This window comes from Rhinopithecus roxellana, chromosome 2, assembly GCF_007565055.1.
Source record: "Rhinopithecus roxellana isolate Shanxi Qingling chromosome 2, ASM756505v1, whole genome shotgun sequence".
Classification (NCBI taxonomy): domain Eukaryota; kingdom Metazoa; phylum Chordata; class Mammalia; order Primates; family Cercopithecidae; genus Rhinopithecus; species Rhinopithecus roxellana.
This window is the reverse complement of record NC_044550.1, coordinates 103,913,409-103,930,784: the sequence shown is the minus strand read 5'-3', so window position 1 is coordinate 103,930,784 and position 17,376 is coordinate 103,913,409. Positions and strand designations below refer to the sequence as shown.

Sequence of the window (17,376 nt, the reverse complement as noted above, 5' to 3'; positions counted from 1 at the left end):
GTTCACCTAATTTCATAAGGAGAATTTCTAAGTAGTAGATTTTAGATGGTATCTGTTTTCACTTCCACTTTGGTTTTTTTTTTGAGACCGAGTCTCGCTCTGCCGCCCAGGCTGGAGTGCAGTGGCGTGATCTTGGCTCATTGCAAGCTCCACCTCTAGGGTTCACGCCATTCTCCTGCCTCAGTCTCCCGAGTAGCTGGGATTACAGGCATGTGCCACCGCGCCCGGCTAATTTTTGTATTTTTAGTAGACAGGGTTTCATCATGTTGGCCAGGCTGGTCTTGATCTGCTGACCCCGTGATCCGCCTGCCTTGGCCTCCTAAAGTGCTGGGATTACAGGCATGAGCCACCATGTACAGCCTTGAATTTCTTTAAATGAGAATGCACCTTAATAAAATTTTTTAAATAATTCATGCTTATTGTAGAACATGTAGAAAACATTAAAAAGTATAAAAGAGCAAAATAAATATAACTGCTGATTCTTTCACTGTTAACATTTTAGTGTATTTTCATTACAATCCATGTGCATGTTCAATCTGGACTCCTACTTTTTTTACATAATGTGCTTTTTCTGTGTCATTAATTACTTGGAGGCATGGAGAATGGGACTATATTCCAGGAGTCTGGAGAGTGAGGAATGATGGTGATCTGGACTCTGGTTGTGGGAGTAGAAATGAAAGTAAATGAAGAAACCTGAGAAATATTTAGAGATAAGATTGACAGAACACAGTGATGGACTTGATGTGAATTTTGAAATAACTTTATGTGTTTTATTTCCACAAATGTAAAGGTCTCATAATTTTGTCACAAATCATGCATAAAGAATGCAAGTCCAACAATATCTTCATTGGAGATACATGCAAATGTCTTACAAAGTCAGCGTTTTAAATTGTGAATTAATGTGCCAGCATATTTACTTAAAGGGCATAAAGAATAATGTTACAGGTATTATATTTTCTAATAATTTTACTCAACACTCTGAACGTACATAGTCTACCCTAAAGATCAGATAGAGATGACGGGATCTGAAAGGATACACGAGAAAAAGTCTTGGCTCTTAACCAGAGACTTCCATGGCATATTTCTGTCTTCACTACAACAATGAAGTCTATTAAAAATCCAAAACTGAAGCAAATTCACCTTTTTATACTGCTTCAATAATTGTGTTTTGAGGGTCTTTGCTACATGCTTGTAATATATTATACTTTCAAAGCTATCTGACTGATCTATGAAGAAACGCACGTGTCCTGTGCATCACAAAAGCACATTTGGATATTATTAAACAGAAAAGATAAAATATTACATAGGTCTGAAGAATTAATTTTAAAACGTTTCTTTAAGATAAACCATGTATCAACTATATCTTAAATGTCATCGCTTTGGATGACCAACTAGGCAAATTTACAGACAACCACATGGCTAAAAAGGAATTATTTTGGTCTCTTTGTCATAAACTATTATGTCCAAAGACAGCAGCAGCATCTCCATCGACCCTGCAGTGGGAAATCTGCCCTGTCACCAGTGGAATCTCCACAGGCAACAAGGGAGACAATATACTTCACACTACACATAATTCTTCAAAGAATTTTCTCATTTTGAGATCTGCTCAAAAACGATCTGCTAAATAAAATTCTAGCAATCACAGGTAAGAAAGAAGGAACTGTCAGCATTCCATCCTTCGGGCTGTAATTCAGAACTGCTGTACAAGTCACACGCTGCTCTTATCAGAAATCTGCTTCCTTAGCTTTTCTTTACACATTCCAAGCCTATCTTCACATGCACTGAGATTTCTGGGAGGAAATGAGCCCTCTAACTTATAATTATTGGTTGCTATTTTATGACTTGCCAGGTCTATGGCACTCAGAATTAAATCAGGTAGGCATGCATGCTGTGTGTCTTACCTGGCCAAGGCCCAACTCAGCCAGCCATGTGGCCCTGGGAATGGCCCCTCTGCTGATTGGCATTGGTCTGCAGGATTGATGCAGCCACCCCAGGACCTCCTGAGTTCTCAAGGTTCCTTGAAGAATTGCAGGGACTCCACTTCCTTGATTACTGGAACTGGAAGGTGCAGCAAGCTCTGCCCAGGACAAAGAGCTGGAATAGAGAGGCAACCAGGACACTCACTGGCAACAGTGTCTCCCCAGGTGAAGGTCATTGGAGGTCAAGCATCCGATAACCCTATATCATGGGGGATTTATTCATTCATTCCATAAATATTTCCTGAGGGTCTACTGTGTGCCAAGCACTACTCCCCACATCGTCAGTACAGAATAGCCAACAAAAGAGGCAAAAACACCTTTGCTCGTGGAGCCTACATTTCACATTTCACCTTTGCTCGTGGAGCCTACATTTCACATTTCACCTTTGCTCGTGGAGCCTACATTTCACATTTTGCAAGTCTTCTTGGGTCAAAAGAACCCAGAGAGAAGGGCTGCATCCCATCTCCTGAAGCACCAGAGAAGACCCTGCTGCTGCACTCTACAACAGACAGGTCCAGGAAAGAAAATTCGAGCTCCTGGTTACAAGTGATAACTAACAACAAAGACTACAGCAACTGAGATGTTATGTTCTTTCTGCAAAGCTGAATTTCTCTAGTCCTAGTAAACATAAAGCTGCACTTTTCTTAGAAAAGCCAAGGGGAAATCAGAGGATGAATAATGGGAACCCTTGCCATCTGATACGCGCCTGATGCTGCACTGCCTGTTCTTAAGAGGAGTTACCTTGTGTTCACTACCCTAGAGAAAAGAAAGAAAGAAGAGAAAACTGGGTCACAGATGCTGGGAAAGTAAGTAACAGAAAACCACAGTAACGTGAGGAGTCACTCTCAGAAAGACTTTAAATCCTCTCTCACTCTCCAGCACATGGAGGCCAAGGGATCTTTAGAAAAATCAGGGAGAAGGATAGATAATATCTCAGCACCACAGTGCTCTCAGGAACACAAGATGGAAGTGTGAGGCAAGGGCCCTATGTTTCAGCAGCCTCTACTCATTTGTAAGAAAACAAGGCTTGTTTTCTTATTTAAAGAACAAATCCTATATCCACCATCTGAGTTATTTTTGGCATCTGAAGAGGGATGGAGACTATGAGGCAAATTTGATAGAAGAAATATTTTATTTTACAACCTTGATTTGAATTTGTAAGCTTTAAATTTATCTTGACTAAATCCAAGAATAAGATTATACAACCAAAACATAGCAAAGGGCGGAGGAAGTTTTGAGGTTTTTTCCCAATTACAAAGCCTACTAGGGACTAATAATGGGGAACACGTTCTCACGGGGCTGGATTCTGCAAAACCCAGTGACAAAGAAACAAGAAAGTAAGAATTGCAGTTTACTTCCATTCTCTTTTTCCCGTTATTTTATCTTTCTTAACCTATAATATATATTATCTTGCTTCCTCTAAAAGTGAGCTCACTAAAAGTGAGCCTTCCTTTCGTGACAATTGCAGCCCAGATGTATCTATTTGGAAATTTTTTATATGAACGCAGTGTCTATATCTATATAATGTTCATTTTTGTAGTCTGTAGATCTGAATGGGTGATTAAATTAATTCTACAAATGGCTCACTTGAAATAATAAAGAGACCATTCCTTAGTATATAAGCACAAAAATTAAAGTCAATTTGCAATCTTGATCAAAGATATCGGAAGTCACAAACACGGCTGATTAAGAAAGCAAAGCAACATGAACATTCTGTAACTTGATCACAATCCATAATGAGTGTTGCCCAGAAGAGAGCCTTTTAGCAATTCAAAGGCCCCGTGTGCCTAAGAGTGAATTCCTACTTGCCCAGAGTGTACGGCTTCATTCTCAGCACAACATATAAAACGCTGGGAATGGCCCTGATTTTTGACTGTGCTGCAGAACTGCCACTGAGCCATGAGGAAGACAGCCTCACAGGAGAAACGGGAGAGCACGGCTTTCCCACGGCAAAGGGCAAGAGACCTGAACTCTGCTGTGAAGGAGGAAATCGTCACGGAAAGTCTAGAGCTAAAGTCCTCCCAAATTCTTTATCAGCTCATCCTAAGAGCTCACTGGATGGCTTCTGAGGGGGTCATTAATCCTGCTCCTCCCTCGGCAGCTCTAGTCCACAAGTATCCAGTTTCACACGCAGCTGCAAGACACTCCATTCCAGGGCCACAGTCCAGGACGCAGTCTTCACAGATTTTTTGATCAAATGGATCAAGAGTAGAGGGTCTGTCCATGAATAATAAAACATAGGGAGGAAATAAGGCCCATGGAACGGATTCTCTCGTTGGGTTGAGAATATATATACCCAAATATTCTTTTTTATTCCTTTGTAGGGGAAGAAAGGTTTCTTTTCTTCACCCATCACTAGGCCTGCGGCCGATGCTCCCGTAACAAAGTACTGATCAACGAGAGAAAAGCATACACGTTTATTTAAAAAGTTTTATGGAGCACAGGAGTCTTCATAAGAAAATGACCCAAAGAAAAAGGAAACCTTGTGTATCTTGTGCTTAGTTAGGTTTGATGAGCAGTGGATGCCATGGATGGCTACAACTGGACACAGTGGGTATGCTGTCATGGAGATGAACTGGGGGAACTTAGCAAGGCCTGTGTGTTCAGATTCTTCTCTGTCTCCCTGTGTCTTCAGAGATGAGGATGTTTCTTTCTTCTGGGTATGAGGACTGTTCCACTGAAAGGAGGTCTTATGATCTGCTTCTGGGGGGCAGAGAGTAACCTGCCTGCTTCTGCTTCTTCTCAAACGCCATGGAGTTATCTCAGCTGATGCCCTTCCTGGGAGACAAAGCCATCTTTGAGTATTTCGGGATTCCAAAACAGACTCCATTCCTTGGATTTACCAAAAGCACCAGCCTAAAGGGCCTGTCGGGAAGTTCACCAGAAAGAGAAACATATTTCCCTGTAAGGGAAGCGGCTGGATGGTCCCGCCCCAGATTCTCTGATGGGGACCTCACGTGGGATACAGCCCTGGTACAGCTCCTCTGTCTCGGTCATTAGAAGTAAGTTAAATGAAAGTGGTTTTCTGATATAGTAATTGCTTAATTGCAATTTCAACTAATTATACCCCTCAGAATCTCCTTGAATTCTAATAACTAAGTAAACTAAATGTCTACTAAGTACCTATAATTGTGCAATCAAGAGTAATAAATGAGTCCGGGCGCAGTGGCTCACACCCATAATCCCAGCACTCTGGGAGGCCAAGGCAGGTGGATCACTTGAGGTCAGGAGTTTGAAACCAGCCTGGCCAACATGGCAAAACCCGGTCTCTACTAAAATTACCAAAATTAGCTGGGCATGGTGCCAGGCGCCTGTAGTCCCAGCTACTCGGGAGGCTGAGGCAGGAGAATCACTTGAACTCAGGAGGCGGAGGTTTCAGTGAGCCAAGATCACGCCATTGCACTCCAGCCTGGGCGACAGAGGGAGACTCTGTCTCATTAAAAAAAAAAAAAAAAAAAAAAAAAAAAAGAGTAATAAGTGAATAATGTGCAATATTATTCTTTCTACAGTTTCATATGAGTTGCATTTACACATGTTCTTATGTTTCTTATGAGAATTATATAGTGTGCAATGTGTCTTTTCAACAGTGAGACGAAAATCTTCTCATGTCTCTTTCTTCTTTGGCTTTAAAAATTATTTTTTATGCTAACTAATTCATCTACATTACTACTCTGTGCTAACTAACCTAAATAGTACACTATTTTCATTTACCCAACTTTTTTATATCATTCCTGCTAACAGTTCCAAATATAAGCTGTATTCATCATCAGTTAGTTCGTGTATTCATCACGAGTTTAGGTGCTCCCCCAATGTGCTCCGACAGCACCCCCAACATCCTGCGTACGAGCTTTGATCATCCTGTATTGAAATGAGAAAATCCTGCATTTCCACTTTCTGCTAACCCCAGCACAACACGTCTGCAGAGTAGGGGCTGTGTGTGTGTCTTCCTCATCCTTAATGCAGTGGCAGTGCCTGGGACACAACACGTCTGCAGAGTAGGGGCTGTGTGTATCTTTCTCATCCTTGCAGTGGCAGTGCCTGGGATGGGTGCTCAGTTGCTGAATGGCCACAGCCCGTGTGTTCTTTCTGTAGTATGTGTCTCATTCGGAGGCTCAGCTGCTGACACAGGCCGAACTTGGACACAAAGTTCTTCCTCACCAGTCTGTTTCAAAGGACCTTGACCACGCCCCAGCACACTTGGACCCTTTCGGTATTGATTTTCAACTGCGGGTTTTCTACTCCTTGAAAGCATAACAAACAAAAGAAACTCTTTTTCAGTGAATTCTGAAACATAATTACCTTACCAGTCATGCCAGGTGAATCTCATTAAGCTCTTTTGTTGAAGTTAATGCTAATTCATAAAAGAAAGTACCCTAAATTCTGACTTTAACAAATAGGAAAGATCAAGGACTTGTCTAATTCAACTCACAAAACTGAGCCACATTTCACCTCCACGTGTTCAGCTAACTGGAAGCTTCGGTGCCTTTCTTCAAATGGCATGGGCTCACTTTGTGTCTGTGTCACATTTAGGTAATTCCGGCAATACTTCAAAATTTATCACTGTATTTGTTATGGTGCTCCATGGTCAGTGACCTTTGACGTTACTGCTGTGTTCTGGGCACCATGAGCTGCATCCATGTACGATGGCATGCTTAACTGACACATGTTGTATGGACTCTGACTGCCTCCCCAACCGGCTGTTTCCCCATCTCTCTTCCTCTCCTTGGGCCTCCCTATTTTCCGAGACTCAACAATATGAAAATTAGGCCAATTAATAATCCTACAAGCCAATTAATAATCCTACAAGCCAATTAATAATCCTACGGTGGCCCGTACCTGTTCCTGTAAAAGGAAGAGTCTCATGCATTTCTCACTTAAAATCTAACGCTAGAAATGATGAAGCTTAGTGAGGAAGGCATGTCAAAAGATGAGACGGGCTGAAAGCTAGGCCTCTTGGACAAAACAGGGAGCCAAATTGTGAACGCAAAGGCCTAGTTCTTGAAGGACGTTAATCCAGTGAGCACACTGTGGTAAGAAAGTGAAACAGCGTTGTTGTTGGTATGGAGAATTTAATGGTCCAGATAGAAGGCCCAACCAGCCAGAATAATCCTTTACGCCAAATCCTAATTCAGAGGAAGACCTTGACTCTCTTCAGTTCTATAAAGGCTGAGAGAAGTGTGGAAGCTGCAGAAGAAACGTTTGAAACTAGCAGAGGTTGGTTCATGAGGTTTCAGGAAAGAAGCCCTCTTCCTAGCGTAAGAGTGCAAGGTGAAGCGGGAAGTGTGATGGAGAAGCTGCAGCAAGTCACTCAGAAGATCTAGCTCAGATCATTGATAAAGGTAGCCACACTACACAATCGATTTTCAGTGTAGATGAATCAGCCTTCTGCTGGAAATGCATGTTATCTAGGACTTTCACGGTTAGAGAGAAGAAGTCAGTGCCTGGCTTCAAAGCTTCAAAGGACAGGCTAAGTCTCATGACGGGTTAATGCATCTGGCGACTTTAAGTTAAAAGCCAATTTGCCCTTACGATTCCGAAACTTCCAGGGCCCTTAAAGCTTATGCTAAACCTACTCTGCCTGTGCCCTACAAATGGAACAACAAAGCCTGAATGACAGCACATCTATTTATACTATGGTTTACTCAATATTTTAAGCTCACTGTTGATACCTACTGCTCAGAGAAAAAGATTTCTTTCAAAATGTTAGTACTCCTTGACACCTAAGAGCTCTGATGGAGACATACAAGGAAATCAACTTTGTGTCCATGCTTACTAATACAAGGTCATTCTGAAGCTCAGGGGTGAAGGAGTCATTTCAACTTCCAAGTCTTATTAGTTAAGAAATACATTTCATAGGATTGTCACTGTCATCATGATTCCTCTGATGGATTTGGGCAAAGTAAACTAAAAACCTTATGGAAGGGACTCACCATTCTAGATGCCATTGACAACATTCATGATTCATGGGAGGGGTCAAAATATCAACATTAACAAGAGTTTGGAAGAGGTTGATTAAAATCGTCATGAATAACTTTAAGCAGTTCAAGACTTCAGTGGAAGAAATAGCTGCAGATGTGGTAGAAAGAGCAAAAGAACTAGAATTAGAAGGGGAGCCTGAAGATGTGACTGAATTGCTGCATCTCATGATCAAACTTGATGAAATGAGGACTTGCTTTTTATGGATGATAAAAAAAGTGGGTTTTCTCTTTGTTGTTGTTGTTGCTTTGTTGTATTTTGGGGGGATGAAATCTCCTCCTAGTGAAGATACTATGAACATTGTTGAAACGACAATAAAGGATTTGGAATATTCAATAAACTTAGTTGATAAAGAAGCAGGAGGCTTTGAGAGGATTGACTCTATTTTGAAAGAAGTTTTACTGTGGGTAAAATGCTATCAAACAGCATCACATGCCAGAGAAATTTTTCATGATAGGAAGAGTCAATTGATGTGGCAAACCTCACTGCTGTCTTATTTTAAGAAATTGCTGGCCAGGCGCGGTGGCTTATGCCTATAATCCCAGAAATTTGGGAGGCTGAAGCCGGTGGATCACCTGAGGTCGGGAGTTTGAGACCAGCCTGGCCGACATGGTGAAACCCCGTCTCTACTAAAAATATAAAAATTAGCCAGGCATGGTGTTGGGGCCTATAATCCCAGCTACTTGGGAGGCTGAGGCAAGAGAAATCACTTGAACCCCAGAGGCAGAGGTTGCAGTGAGCCAAGATCCTGCCACTGTACTCCAGCCTGCGCAATAGACTGAGACTCCATCTCAGAAAAAAAAGAAAAAGGAATTGCCACAGCCACCCCAACCTTCAGTACCCACCACCCTGATCTGTTGGCAGCAATCAACAGAGAGACAGGACCCCCATCACCAAAAAGATTACAACTTGCTGAAGGCTCAGATGATCAGTAGCATTTTTATCGATAAATTATTTTAAATTAAGGCATGTACATTGGCGTTTATAGACATATTGAAATTGTACTCTTAATAGACCACAATATAGTATTAACATGACTTTCATGCATTGCAAAACCAAAACATTTGTGTGACTCACTTTATTGCAATGTTTGCTTTATTTCGGTAGTCTGGAACTGAACTCGCAATATTTCCAAGCTGTGCCTATAAATAGGACAGAGATATAGTGAGTCATTAATGGTCAAGAAATCTGATGATAGTAAACTAGCCTCAAGATTGAGGAAAAACTTTCCAGAAGAATTTGGGACCGTTATGGTCCTCACTCATGCGTGCAATACTAACCTGCATGCCTACTTATGCCAAGAACTATCTTAAGAGATAGAGATGCACCAATGAACAAAACAGTCTCTGCTCTCATGGAGCTTGCACAGGACAGAGTGGGAGTGGCAGCAACCAGTGAAGAAATCTGGAAGTGTGTATACATGATAGGTCAGATGGTAAGAAGTGCTTTAAAGAAGAACAAAGTAGAATAAGAAAATAGAGAGTGAGAAGGTGCCATTTGAAGTTAAATGGTCAGAAAAGAGCCTTCTTATGACAGGGTAATAATGAAGCAAAGGCCTGGATAAGAGAGGTAAGCCATGCTGCTACCTGAAGAGAAAGCATTCCAGGCAAAGGGGACCACACATGCAGAGGCCCTGGGGCAGAAGCACATCTGCCTGGTTTCTCTGAAGATTGCAATAATAGAGGGGAGCCTGATGGGAATAGAGATCAGAGAACTGTCAGGGGACAAGATGGTTTAAGACCTTCCTAGCCATGGAAGTTTTTTTTTTTTTTTTTGAGACGGAGTCTCGCTCTGTTGCCCAGACTGGAGAGCAGTGGCGCCACCTCGGCTCACTGCAAGCTCCGCCTGCCATGGAAGGTTTTAAGCAGATGGAAAACATTATTTGCCTTACGCTTTAAAACACTTACTCTGGATCACCTGAGGTCAGGAGTTTGTGACCAGCCTGGCCAACATGGCGAAACCCCATCTCTATTAAAAATACAAAAATTAGCTGGGCTTGATGGTGCATGCCTGTAGTCCCAGCTACTCAGGAGGCTGAGGCAGGAGAATTGCGTGAACGCAGGAGATAGAGGTTGCAGTGAGCCCAGATCGCGCCACTGCACTCCAGCCTGGGTGACAGAGGAGACTCTGTCTCAAAATAAATAAATAAATAAAGACTTACTCTGGTTGCTCAGTGAAGAACAAAGTGCAGGGAGCAAGAAAGAGTAAGTGGGAGAGAAGTCAGGAGGCTATTTTGATAATCCTTGAAAGCAATGATGTAAAGTGAAGCAAGGTGCACACAATGGTTGTGGCAAGGGGAGCTCAGATTCTGAACACAGTCCAACAGTGCATGCTGATATGAGGTGTCAGAGACAAAGGGGGGTCAGGGCAAGTTTCCTGGCCTAACAGCTGGTACGCTGGAGGTGCTATTTACTGAGACGGAGAAGACTGAGGAGTGTTGGGCCCAGGGGTTGAAGGTGGAGGATCAAGAATTTCCTTATGGACGTGTGATAGTTGAGTTGTCTGTTAATCTTCCAAGTGGTGATCATTAGCAGTTAATTAGATATGAGCCTAAATTTTAGAGGAGAGGTAGGAGCTGGAAATATGCGCTCATCGACCGTGCACACGTACGTGGAATTTAATGCCATCAGGCTTCCTGAGATCACAGAGGCATGAGCGCACCTAGAAAAACAGTTGAGAACTGAGACCCAGGATACTCCCTTGTTAAAAGGTAAATGTTCCTTTTACATTTTGAATTTACAGAAATGATGACACAGTAGCCAGCTGCTGAAACTCTGCTCAGTTCAGAGTAAAACAAAATTTTATCGAATCACCAAATGCCATTTAAAATTCAGAATACTTGCAGACATCCCAAATATCTTAATAAAGATGAAAGCTAAGTTCAGATTGGTGGCCTAGACTCTGCCTTCCCTGATCGTCTATTCAAAAATAACAATAATGATAATAATAAGAAGAAAATATTTATGGATCACTAGATGTGTTGCAATACACTCAAAGGTAGATTCATTTCTTTTCTACTATACCACTGTAACTATCAGTCTATAAAATAGTTTTATTAGAAAGGCACAGTCACCCTCAAGCCAACAGCAGCTTATAAATACAGGGCAAGGAGAATGGTGTGGGGAGGCTGAGAAATAATTGAGAGAACAAGTAGATATGAAGCTAACAAATAATACTGTCAACCAGAATTAGGCAGATAGGCCAGAGGCTACACAAGTGGCAGGTCAGGACAGGTAGACAGACAGAAGCCAGGAGTGAGAGGCGGGAGGTCCAAAGTGCAATAAAACACTCAAGCACCAGTCAATCCGTGGGAGCTGACAGCTGGAGGGGCATCCAGGTAGAGGAGAGGGAATGGAGGTGTGAACAGGAGGCAGGAGGGCACAAGCTATTTGATACGTTTGGAGAGTGAGGTGCTTTTTTGAGGCTGAGAAAATAACTGGAAGCCAGAATCTGGAGGACTGGGTAGACCATGTTAAACAGCAAGCACCTGATTCTGCACGTGTTGGAAGCCAGTGCAGGGCTTCTAAGCAAGGCAGCGACATGATCACATTGCATTTTAGAAAGGGTATAAATTAGGCATGGCCACAGGCAGGAAGACCTGAGGGATCTCTTACAGTCAGGGATAAGGGTCTAAACAACAGGGTGGCCATGAACATGCAAAGAAAGCAGACTGAAGAGACTGTAGAAGGCAGGCTCCACGGGACCTGAGTGAAGGGGTTTGGGAGACTCACAGCTTTCTACTGTGAAGTCAAGGATATCAGAAACTACTGGAATAAAAGAAACAGTCCTAGGGCTGGGGGTAGGTGGATGAATGCGGTTCCATTTTGAACAGGAGGAGAAAATTCAGGTAATTCATTTTGACTGATAAAGCAAAATAATTTGAAGCTGAACATTATAGAAGCAACAACAATTTGTATGATGCTGGGGTGTAGGAGACAGGCCCACGAAAGCACAGTATTTCCTGTTTCTCTTCTGATTCAATAAATAATAAGAATATTTTCTGTTAAGGTTTTTGATAACCTGTTGTTTCAATTAGTCAAAAGGAGACAAGATAAATTTGAACTTAAAAGCATAGGAAAATCAGTTGTCTTTTTAGAAAAAGTGACTCAGTATTTCCTATGGTCTTAAATCATCCTTCAAATAATGGGCTATGAGACAAATGAGATCCTACTTAATTATCTAGCCTTTTCCCTGATAGATTAAAAACTATACCAAAATCTTACTATACTGCAAAGACACTAATTCACTCAATTGAGAATCCACAACATATAAACATATCAATCAAGAGAATTTTAAAAACAATCGTTGTGTTCAACATGGGAAGATTATTCCAAATTTTTCTACATATTTTAGAACAATTTCACAGTTAAAAACCCTGTACTTTATAAAATCATTATCCAGTATTTAATAAAGTATATCTGTAACAATATCGACATTGGAATTTAACAGTTTGCAAGGCACTTTTGATACATCACATTTAAAGGAAGGCAGCAATGAGTTCAGTACATTCACGCAGATTAGAAAACAGTAGTTTTTGAAGATTGCATTCGTTCATGTAAGTCCAAAAGTTTGAACTATTTCCTACCCCTACTATAGGTTTAAGCCTATTCATTGTTATTCATTGTGATTTGGTCTTTAAATAAATCATGAAGGTACAGCACACCCCATGAAAGCACTGAGGTGCCGTAAGGCTGCAACGCCAGAGGCGGCGGGTTGTAATTTAGTTCAATCACGCATTTGTTATGAGAACTCTGACAAGCTTCAGCTCTAAAGTAAGCTTGGAAACACAAAGAAACTCTGTGAAAAATACTACACACGCACACACACACACACACACACAATCACTCCTCTCTTTTCAGCCTGGCATAGAAGATGTAAGTGTACCAACAAATGATCTCCAACGAGCAGATGAAACAGAAAATTCAAACATGGCTGGGTAGGAGTTGTAACTTCGGCAAACTGCCTCTCAGATCTGCCTCGTAAACCCATACTCATTTTTCACAACTAACTCACATAGCACCTCCTCGGTGACACCATTCCTGTTCTGGCCACCAGATATACCTGGTGACCGAGTGTATCCTCTCGCCCAGAACGCAGGGCACCTTATACAGGGGGCTCTATCTATAGAGGGCTCTATGCTTTGACAGGAACTGAGGACCTACAGGCAGCAGTTTTTCAATTCATGTTTGTGGCTCTCATTACAATTTCCTGCCTCAGGCACCCAGCAGGTGGTAATATAAGCTGATTGAACACTAAAACCTTGGAATGCTACATAATTATTCTAAAGGATAGTCATTTTTAAAAACATTTTGGAAGTTCTTTTGAAACTGACTTTTTAGATTATGAAAATATCTCAGCGGTAAGTCTTTGGTTTTCCAAGTTCGATCTTATTTGATGTTAGAAACTGTCAAAGCTGAGCGTGTATCTCTGTGCCTTTTGTTCTCTCTCCCCTAATGCCAAGGAAGGGTTTCTTCTATTTACTAGGCCAAATGTTCCACAAATGAATATGTTAATGAATGAACAAATTAATAAATGACATGAATGGGAGATCAAACTGCATAAAAGCGTATTTATTCAAAAATGAGAGGTGACTATTGCTAACATGTCATAACCAGACTCTGTCCCGACCTCGGCAAGCCACAACTTTGACAATAAAGAGGAAAGAGGATCAAGTCCCTAAATACCACAGGTGCACTAAGACCTTCTCACATGCCCGAAGAAGACACCCTCGCAGAGGAGAGATGATGATGCACAGGCCTGCTCAGAGATGCCTGAGAATTTGACTGGGCCGGAAGGGATGAAACGAGGTTTGAAAGGAGGTAGAAACTGTTAAACTCCTGACCAGGAGATAACTGCCGTCCTTCTCTTATATCTGCCCCTACTTTGGGCTCCAAATAACTCAGAACTAAAGTGCCTTGAGCAGAGGCTCTGGTGACTGCCCAAAAGTGGCCTTCATCCGCACCACTTCCCACTCTGCTGCCCTGCCTCACTTTCCTCCTAGCCCTAACCGGATGGATGACAGATGTCATTCCCTGGTTCCCTAACACTCAATTCTAGCCCCTCAGTTTTCTAGCAAGCATCCAGCTTTGCTGTGTCTAGCCTTTCAGGAGTCAGACCTCAGAAGTACAGTGTGACGGAAATTCAGAGGCAGGGAGGAGAGAAGGAAGGAAAGAAGACCCTGAGCTGGATCCATACACATCGTCGCAATTCACCCACACCACAGTCCTGTAAGGTATGCGCCATTGTACTCAGAAAACTGAGGCTCAAAGAGATTGAGCAACTTATCTAAGACCTCGCAGGTCCTGAGAGCAGAGCCTGGATTCCAAACACCTGGGAGACTCTGAAATCCATGTTAGCTCTTCTACACATGAGCCCAAAACGCAGCTGTACACCAGCAAGGCTGACTTCCTCTTGAGGCTTATCACTAACTCTGAATAGAAGAATCCTCAAAGTGCTTTATAAGCAGTAGCAGCATCATGGGAATAAGTGACAAGTTCCCAGCATTACTGCTGTAGATGCACTTGAACTTTTTCTCCATACATGGAGTCGAGAATAAGGAAAAAGGATCTAAAGGGGAAGGAGAGAAGTAAAATGGGACTGAGCCTTACACTTGTTGACCAGAACAGATAATGTTGGGATTTTCCTTACTTTTTTCCAGATAAATCCAATAAAGACGTCTGTTCCTGTTACCTAAAACCAACTCAAAAAGTTTGCCCCCCCCCAACTTGAGCGGCTTTGTATAGAGCCCACAATTGAACATTGGTTCCTATGGCAAAGATTCATTTCAAGGCTTTTATAGTATTATTCAAAGCAAATTTGATTTCAGCCTTGGCAACCGTGGGCAGAATGTCAGCAGTGCTCCCCGTATTAGTTATTGGAGGGAAAACGCTGTGAAACTCTAAAGGCCTTGATTATTGGGCCAGTGAAACATTATGCCCTGATCAGATGGAGCAAAGCTTCGGCAGGGTTAGTGAGCCACCTTCCGAGGGTACCAGTGAAGCTTTCGCCTGCTGTTTCAGATAAATGACTTTCATTTCACTGTTGGCTTGTGCTTGATAAAGTTATTAGATTGATTCCAGTTGTTTGCAATGCCCTGAAGGCCTTGAAGGCAAATAATGTGGTAGCATCCAGTGTCCTCCTAATACACTATTACTTTTCTAAGGAAGGTTCTTGTCATAATACCCTAGAGATCAACAGAAAATATTCCACTTCTTATCATATATTAATTTTGCTCTGGAATAAATAAATGTAACTCCCAGAATGCTAGTGAGGATGTTACACTGATGTTTATTTGTGTGTCTTAATCTGTAGATAAACACCAGGGTCTCTTTAATTCATGATTCCAAGTTTTTGGCCACAGCAGTACAAGTATCAAAACATCTATTCTCAATTCGGAGCTGAGATTTCTAATAAGAATTCTATTTTCTCCATAATCAAAAAATAGCATCAGAAAAAGTCAACATCTAAAAATACAGATCATTGAAAAGTAGATCCTTCTGCCCTTAACAGAAACAAACTGTAAAATCTGAAGTTAAAATTATTCCTTGTACCAGCCTCCTAATTTACCCGGAGTTAACAGAAAAGTTATAGCAGTGCATGAAGCTCTGAGGCTTTGATGGGTGTAGACACAGACATCCAGACCTGTCATTTCACACTGGGTGGAATACCAGTCATGGAAATCCCACAGGGAAAAATCATTTCTGAAGGTATCTGGTCTTATGGATTATAAAATTAAACTTTCTTATCATTGAACCTAAACCGAAGTAAGCTTCCTATATAAAGGTTTCTTTTTTTTTATTTTATAAATATTTTTTATTATACTTCAAGTTCTAGGGAGATATACCTAATGTAAATGCCGAGTTAACGGGCGCAGCACACCAACATGGCACATGTATACATACGTAACAAACCTGCACGTTGTGCACAAGAAAGTTTCTTTCAAGAGTTAAGACTGCCTCCTGTCATCCCCCTTAATACACACACATACACACACACACACAGAGAGAGAGAGAGAGAGAGAGAAAGAGAGAGAGAGAGAGAGAATTGAGAGCGTAAGTCCTTTTCTCCCTTAGACTGATTTTTTTTTTACTGTTATTTTCAGCCACTTTGTTAATGGTGGGGTTAAAGGGCAGGATAGACGTAACATCCATTTCACATACATGTTGCAACATCAGAGATGCTGGCTTTCATTAAAAACACCAGATCTAAGTTCCTTCTAAAATATATTTTAAAAAATCAGTACACTTGGCACTCTGGAAATGCTGAGATTTTATCAAGAATGCTGGTTATTCATTCTGAGTCAATTGAATATTATCTTCAATATAAACTATGATTTTCTGGTCTGGTCACTGTTCCTATCTTACCTGTACATATTCAAAGTGAGTGATTTCTCATGTTTAGCAAATTGTTCTTTAGGTAATTTGTTCTTTAGTTTTTTTGTACAAAAGTACAAAATAGTTTCCACAGCAAACTTTCCGGTATTTGTTATTCTGAAGCTACATATTTTGGAGTAAACTTGGGTTTTGTGGCCATGTCAGGCTTGAGCAAGATAGCAAATGTATAAATTGAGTTCGCTAATCATAATCTCAATATATGAATTCTTACTAAAATACTTTGCACCAGCAAAAAAAATTTTCACATATGTGTTTAGGAGGTAGTTAAATAACTCTATACAAAAATAAGTGCAGTTTCCGCTCCTTTCTTCAGTGACTAGAAAACTTCCATACTTTTAAAATAATCAAATAATAATTTTAGAGAGCAACAGCCCTCAGCTCTTTGCTGGCGCTTATCATACTCCTTTCTTCACTCCACTGTTAGCTCTGCTCGTTCCTTCTTGTCTGTGATGATAATAAGAGAATGTGGGTGGGTCGGCCCTTCTGTGTCGTTCCCCTTTCCACATTTCCCTTCCAAAAAGCCAGCCAAGCAACCAACCAAGAAACAGTGCAACAAAACACAGACGGCGAGTGGGCGCTTCGCCTGAGAGGACGTGGTTTTCGGGTCAGTAACAAAATGCTGCCTGGCTTCATAGTAGAAAGGCAACAATTCTTCAAAAACACCAAGAAGGTCACAACCCTGACAAGGTCTCTCATTACCTTCCTCCTCTCGTCTCTTTTTTCTCCACATTGTCTCCTATAGTCGGCAGCAAAACACACAAAACACACAGCAGACAGGACGGCCGGGCGCGGCGGCTCCCGCCTGGAACCCCAGCACTGTGGGAGGCCGCGGCGGGCGGATGGCGAGGTCAGGAGATCGAGACCGTCCTGGCTAACACGGTGAAACCCCGTCTCTACTAAAAATTTTTTAAAATGAGCCGGGCGCCATGGCGGCGCCTGGGGTCGCAGCTGCTCGGGAGGCGGAGGCAGGAAAATGGCGGGAACCGGGGGGCGGAGCTTGCAGGGAGCCAAGATGGCGCCGCTCGCTC

General features: G+C 41.9%; 1 long non-coding RNA gene across 1 annotated transcript in view; it reads right to left on the bottom strand.

Moving 5' to 3' along the window:
- Positions 1-756: 756 nt before the first annotated feature.
- LOC104653923 overlaps positions 757-17,376 on the bottom strand; it is a 60,110-nt gene continuing 43,490 nt past the window's right edge. The window contains exon 3 of the long non-coding RNA XR_746744.2: positions 757-2,094. This is a non-coding gene — a long non-coding RNA (uncharacterized LOC104653923). The remainder of the gene's footprint in view (positions 2,095-17,376) is intronic.